Here is a 7,640-nt window from a genome sequence, read left to right on the forward strand (position 1 = left end):
ACTTTAAACTCAGACAAGGCGATCGTCCGCGCGGATGCGGTGATCCTTCCTTTTAAACTTAAGGTTTCTGCGACACTTATGTTGAATTCGTTTTTGAACCTGGGTTGGAACTGGATCGACGGAAAATGTATAAACAAACAAATGCAGGGCTGTTACACTTGGCGCGGATTTTGCGTTTTTCGCGGTTTTTGCGTTTCGCGCGGATTTCGCGCGTTTTTGCTAATTTCGGCGCGGATTTTGCGGAAATCGTTTTCAAATGCACGTACATTAAATATTTAGACATGAGGCTCAACACAATCAGCAAAAAATAATAAACATTTTCAAACTAGAGTTATGGGGCTGGGCTTTATTTGTGATACTGAAAGCTGTTGTTTTATGGAATTCATAAAAATACGCCTACCGGAAATTTTGGAGAAACATTTGGTTGAATTTTGTAGTTACATTTAATAGAATCTCGCAAAGAAAAGCATTGGTTTTGTAGACTGTATGTGTCGTGACTCGTGAGAAATTAATCTGATTTGTTTTCTAACACAGTAGGTATGTCGTGAAAATTCAGAAATTCCTGAACTTTTTTTCATTCATTATGGAAGAATTTAACGAAATTCTCGAAATTCCTGAATCAGTTATTTGTGGAATTAATTGTTTTTTTTGCTAAAATTTTAATTGAATTATCCTAAAAATACGTAAACTTCTGTTGCAAAATTTCTCTTTGATTTCCAGTCGAAGCACTCGTTGTGAGGGGAATTCCGGGAACAGTTATTAACCGTTATGTGTCCGACAAACTTTTTGCTTTTTTCTACACCGTGCTTTTTAAATGGGCCCTGGGTATCCGGGTACTCTGTTGGCACATAAGGGTTAAAGGGTTTCTTGGTAATTTGTTGTTTTATTGTAAACGATAACCTTTTCGTTGCTACTTGGTAGAACTTTTGGAGGATATTTTTGCGGAATACTTGAAGAAATCGTTAAAGCTTTCGGAATCCTAAGACTGAAAACATTGCTAAAAACTTCACAGAACTTACAAGGGTGCGTTGTGGTCAGAAGCTATTATCATAAATACAGCAAAGATCACTGCCACAATGGGAACATTTCTATGGAGCAGAGTACCTGCACGCGTACCTATCACGCAGCTGGCGAGGAACCGGGAAGACGGAGGGCTGAAACTGCAGCTACCTGCCCTTAAGTGTAAGGCACTACTGGTCAACAGATATCTTCAGGAGTCAACATCCATGCCATTCTACAAATCATTCGTGGATCGCGAGGATGCCATAATTCCTGCTGATCTTCAATGCCTGAAGCTGCTGAAACAACAATTACGAACTATTCCTCAACTTGTTCTGGAAAACCCATCTGCTGGAGGAATTCTGGCATTTTACGTCGAAGGAACCGAAGCTCCGAAAGTAGAGAGGAACAATCCGGGATTAAACTGGAGAAGGATTTGGCGAAACATCAATGACACAAAGATTCCTGTGAACATCAGAAGTGAGCTATTCATGTTTGTCAACGAGAAAATCGAAACTAGGAAGCTATTACATGTGATTGGAAGAGCCGATGGAGAAAATTGTCTGCATTGCGGCGCTGTACAGGAAACGATAGTGCATAAATTCAGCGAGTGCCAACGAGTCGCAACAGCATGGGCATTCGTGCAGAGGAGAATCTCAACAACAGCAGCAGGTTGGAGGAGGTTCTCATTTGTTGATTTGCAACGACCCACCCTGGATGGAATGAGCAGGAACTGTAGGAACACGATTTTGAAACTGTTTATACTATACGTCACTAGGGCCCATATAGCCGAGGCGGTAAACGCACGGGTATTCAGCATGACCATGCTGAGGGTGACGGGTTCGATTCCCGGTCGGTCCAGGATTTTTTCGTAAAGGAAATTTCCTTGACTTCCTTGGGCATAGAGTATCTTCGTGTCTGCCACACGATATACACATGCAAAATGGTCATTGGCAGAGGAAGCTCTCAGTTAATAACTGTGGAAGTGCTCATAGAACACTAAGCTGAGAAGCAGGCTTTGTCCCAACGAGGACGTTACGCCAACAAGAGAGAGAGAGAGAGACTATACGTCACATTCATTAATAAGTGCAATAATGTAGTAGATCTAAACGCTCTTGAATTTGCTATACAATGTGAACTTATTTAGACTTAGAATTTATGAATTGTATTGAACGATATTTTACGCAATAAACATGACAGATTTTATATAAAAAAAAAAAAATTAATACTTTTTTACAAATCTTTTGCGCAATTTTGAGAACATTTGCCAGACCTTTTTCTAGTGCTTTCTTTTTATGGGAGATAAAGTAAAATTTATTAGTGATTTAATCAATGAATTCCACTAGTAATTAGTATTACTCCATTTGTTTCTTCATAATATAAGTTTCTTTAGAAAGTAATCCATGAAATTCTCAAGGAGTTTCTAAATATTTTCTTTCAATTCTCTCGAACGATCTTTTGGTATTTACTATAGATTTTATTCCAGAATTTCTACCATAACGTTGGTTATAAGTTTCAAAAGATTCGCAAAGAATGTTCCTTTTTTCGGAATTGTTTCAAGGATCAAGAAAACCTATTCTCGTAAAATAGCAGACAAACTTATTGATAAACAATCAAGGAACAATCGATTCAAAACTTTTTGTTCCAATTAAAAAAAAAACTAGCCTATTTGCAACATTTTTCAATTCTTGTTTGATGAATAAGTTGTCATCTAAAGTCAGATTGATAGTAGTTGAAAATTAATTTATCGTTAGAAATGCTCTTGGAGTGAAACAAAAGTCAAGCTTTTTATGAGAAGTCATCAAAACCATATAATATAATATTATTTTGGACTGGCGCGGATTTGATGACCGCGGCGCGGATTTCAAATGGCTTGGCGCGGATTTTGCGGTTTCCAAATCGACACTTTTGTAACAGCCCTGCAAATGTCAAACAAATTTCAGCACAAGCGAACTTGAATCGGGTTGATGTTGCAACTGTGATCTAATCTAGTTCCAACCCAGGTTGGAACTGAATCAAAAACGAAAACGAAATTAGTTTTCGCGATAAAGTTGCAAAAATATAGACTAGTGCATAAACTATATGCATATGTATCACTTTAAATGGAAATTCATGTGAGAAACCAAGGAAAAATATATCAGCGCATTTTGGTGATGCATCTCTAAGTAGAAGTTGTGTTGTTGAGAGTCGACCCCGCTGTGCTGTCAAAATTTTTTATGCTCAGTGAACTCAATGCTCATCGGTGCACTCGTCTATATGGCAGATTGGATGTTCGCCACCAGTTGCTTGATTTTAGGTGCACGTTGCACAGTGGTGCAAATGTATGGAACTGCAGGACAAAAATCATAACTACCGTACCATACATTTTTTTCAATACAGTAGTGTCTTCGGTGAAGTTGACAAACTTGATAAAAGCTACAATTTGCATAAATGTCCTATGTATAATTCATAATCGCTTAAGTGTAAATCTTGCTGTTTTTTTCTAGAATGCAATTTAGGCAACTATACACGCAAAACAAGAAAAGCTACCAAAAATTGAGATATGTCTTTTCTACCAATTTATGTATTAAAAACGTACAGAAAATGTGATAAATCATAATCCATTCGTTGTATTAAGATGCGCTACACGGTTCCATAGCTTCCATACCAGTACACACAAACACCTCCATTCAAACCCGAGAAGTTGAACCGGGTTGCATCTAAAAATAACTTTCGCTTCGCTGCTGAGCTTCGCGTCATATTGTCTACATGGAATTTTCCACTTGCAAACAGCACACTACAGGATGCGGGCTTTTCAGTGCACAATGGGTCTAGAGTCGTATTTACGAAGACAAAAATGTTTCTGCCAAGTTCTGTCATTTCTTTTTTTTGTCATTATTGTGAAATGATTACGGTCAATCAAGTGTGGCTTATCCAAAAATCTGCTGATTAATTGTTCTCTATACAATATCAGAATGTTTTACAAGGTCATAGCAAATTTACAAAAATAAAACATTCGAATGATTTGATTGATTTGTCTTTATTAAAGAGACTTTCAGCCCTTGGATAAAACATTCGAATCATTAGAACTTTTCGAAAAGTTTTCAATAAATTGCAACTTTTTTGCCTTTGGTCATATTTTAGTCGAGTCCATCGATACATGAAGACCAATACATTAGTCACAAACTTTCAAAATTTAATTTAATTCGGTTCGCTTAGTCCTAAAGTACGGTAATTTGATAAACGGAAGTCAAAAACTAGATATAGATAGAAGGGCTCTAATTTCGTGTAAAGTTGAATAAACAATCAAGCCCAAATTTGCACCAATTAAATCAAACTCGTTGAGGATCAAGTAATCAAAATTTGAATAGTTTTGGTGGACTTTATAAAAGGATACAACTTGCTAGAAATGTTTTAGGCAATTTTTAAAACTTAGCATGCTTTTGTATGTACCACTAGGCGGTGCTAGAGGTCAAGCAAATTTTAAATTTAATATATCTCAGAATTCTGGTCACTTACAAAGTTGATGTCTTCGACAATGTTCTTTGGTAGGTCAAGGGCTTACAGTTAATGGTCCACTTGTTTCGAAATTTTGCCACAAGGAAGCGCAAGTTACACATTTGCAAAATTATGAAAATGAATGTTTTTTTTTTCGTAAAGCAATCAAAAAGCTGTAATTAAGTTTTCTTTGAACATATTTAAATCAAGTCAAAGGTTTTTCAAAGAGCTATATATTAGTCATAAATGTGCAAAATTTCATTTCATTCGGTTCACTTAATCCAGAGATATAGCAGTTTAACGAAGAACAATCAAATATGAAACATTTTACTAGAGTCGCTCCAACTTCATGTAAAACTATCCAATCGAGCTCAAATTTGTACCATTTATAGCTAATTAGTTGTGCAACTAGCAGATAAAATTTGAGAATATTCCCTACACATTATAGAAAGTTACAGGTTGCTGAATGTATTCGAGATAACAAGTAAAAGATACATGCTTCTACTAATTTGCAACTAGCGCCGTCTACTGGCAGAATCCTGAACCAATCAGCTAATCAACTGAAACGCCTTAATAAACCAAACAACATTGCCGAAGAAACCAACTTTCTAAGTAATCAGAGTTCTGAGATATATGGATTATAATAATTAATTTATCAAATCGAGTCAAGTACAAGACACTGAAGACGACCTTACAGTTGAGGTCGAAATACGTATCTGTCAAAGGATGCAAATTCTTAGTGGAATTCAAAGGAACCGTACTTAACCCGATTTTCTTTTATTTACAGATATTCCCCTAACAAGCCCAGGTTAATCATCATCATTAATTTATCGTCAGCGCTACCTAGTGGTGGAATTTTGAATCAAACGGCCCATTACCAGTAAAACCTTGGCTGGCCTAACAACTTTGCCAAGCATACCGAATATTTAAGTAATTATGGTGCTAAGATGTACGGTATGGAAATTTCGCCAGTGCTACGTCTTGCTGTCTGTGATATCTGTCATACCAGAGACAAACAGACGTAACACTGATGAAATGTTTATACCAAATATCTCATCATCCTGATTACTTAGAGAGTTGGTGTCTTCGGCAATATTATTTGGCTGGAACTAACAAATGATGAGCCGTTTGATTCAAAATTCCACCACAAGGCAGCGCTAGTGAGCAAACAAATATTGTATTCCATATATCTCAGGACTCAGATCACTTAGAAAGTTGATGTCTTCGGCGATGTTGTTAGGTTGGTTACGGCCGCTCAGTTGATTAGCTGATTGGTTCAAGGTTCTGTCAGTAGACGGCGCTAGTTTCGAATTAATTGAAGCATGCAACTTTTATTTATTATTTCAAATATATTCAGCAAGCTGTAACTTTTTCAATAATGCACCAAATATTCTCAATTTTTTCCTGCCAGTTGCACAACAAGTAAGCTATAAACGGTACAAATTTGGGCTCGATTGGATAACTTTACATAAAATTGGAGCAACTCTAATAAAGTAGTTCATATTTGAGTGTTCTTCGTTTAATTGCTATATCTCTGGATCAACACACTAAGATTCTGATTTTCCAGCTCAGTAAAATTTTCGCCGAGTTCTGTAATTTTTTCATCTTTTTACTGAGTTTTCAACAGCAGATTTAACTCGGTACACTCGGTAATCAATATTTACCGTTCATCAGTAACGATATTTACCGTTCATCTGTAATTTTTGACAGTTCATTTGCAGAACTCGTTAACTTATTTACAGAGTATTCAGCTAAAGGGATAACCGAGCGTACCGAGTTAAATCTGCTGTTGAGAACTCAGTAAAAAGATGGGGAAAATACCAAGCTGATCTTAGTGTGAAGTGAACCGAATGAAATGCGACATTGCACAATTATGACTAATACATAGCTCTTTGAAAAACCTTTGACTTGACTTAGACACGTTCAAAAAAAACAAACTTACAGCTTGTTGATTACTTCACGAAAAAATATCAATCATTTGAATGATTTTGCAAATGTGTAACTAGCGCCGCCTAGTGGACCATTAACTGTAAGCCCTTGACTCACTTAACAACGTTGTCGAAGACACCATCTTTCTAAGTGGTGAGAGTCTTGAGATATATGAAATTTAAAATTTGCCGTTTATTGGTGGAATTTCTAATTAAACGATCCATCACCAATCACCATCCATCATGGCATCGCAAATAAAATTATTAGAAAGCAGATTTTTTAATTAGTTTAACCAGACGAACCACCCTAACATAACAATAATAGGCAATAGGGTCAACAATTGAAAATAAACTTTCTAAAACACAATATGTGTCTAAAAACTTAAAGCTGAAGCTTAAACAGTTTTGTCTTCGCAAATACGGCTCTGGACCCATTGTGCAGTGTGGCGGCTGTATCACTTCCATCACCAAGCCACGTTTGTGTTGATGATGATGGCTTTTAGCCTCTTGTCTATTCATGTGCAGTTATAGCCGTGCTGGTTAGAGCGCAGGATACCGTGCATCACCATGATACTGTCTCGGTTCGATTCCCGCCGCCGCCCGTATTGATTTTTAAACATGTATTGGTATTTGATGCCGCTGCTGCTGCCATGATCAGTGTAAAAATAGAACAAATAATGAGGAACCAGTGCGACAGAGCACAACACACGCACACATGCGAAATTTTCCTTTTCCAGATTCTAGGAAGCCACTACAATTTTTGGTATACTGCCACTTACCAATTTTTGTATTTGCAAGGCCTTAATACAATATTTGTATATGTATCATACCCAATTGTATCAGAATCTGCCAATCTCAGGTTGCGTGTATGAACAAATGGATCATAATAAAAACGTAGTTGCGAGAATGACTTATTTCCCAAACTTTATTCTCATAGAACGTTTTGTTTCTTGAAGGTCATGCGTTTGGCTATTTCTTGTCCTGATGCTTACTTTAAAACTGGAGAAATCGTTGAAGTTTGCCCTCAAATTATTCGTAGAAATCAGCAGTTTCATAAGGAAGATCAGAAAAGAACACTTGATCAAAAATATCTTCGATTTTGACTTTAAATACATCACTCTGAAAAAAACTGTTAACTTCATAAAGTTTAGAATTCTCCAATGTGCATATTGAGAACGGTTAGCTACTTCCAAGCTCCGTTTGTTGGTTCCCTGTGCAATGTCGATTGTTCAATTT

Source organism: Aedes albopictus, chromosome 1 (assembly GCF_035046485.1).
Source record: "Aedes albopictus strain Foshan chromosome 1, AalbF5, whole genome shotgun sequence".
In the NCBI taxonomy this organism is placed as follows: domain Eukaryota; kingdom Metazoa; phylum Arthropoda; class Insecta; order Diptera; family Culicidae; genus Aedes; species Aedes albopictus.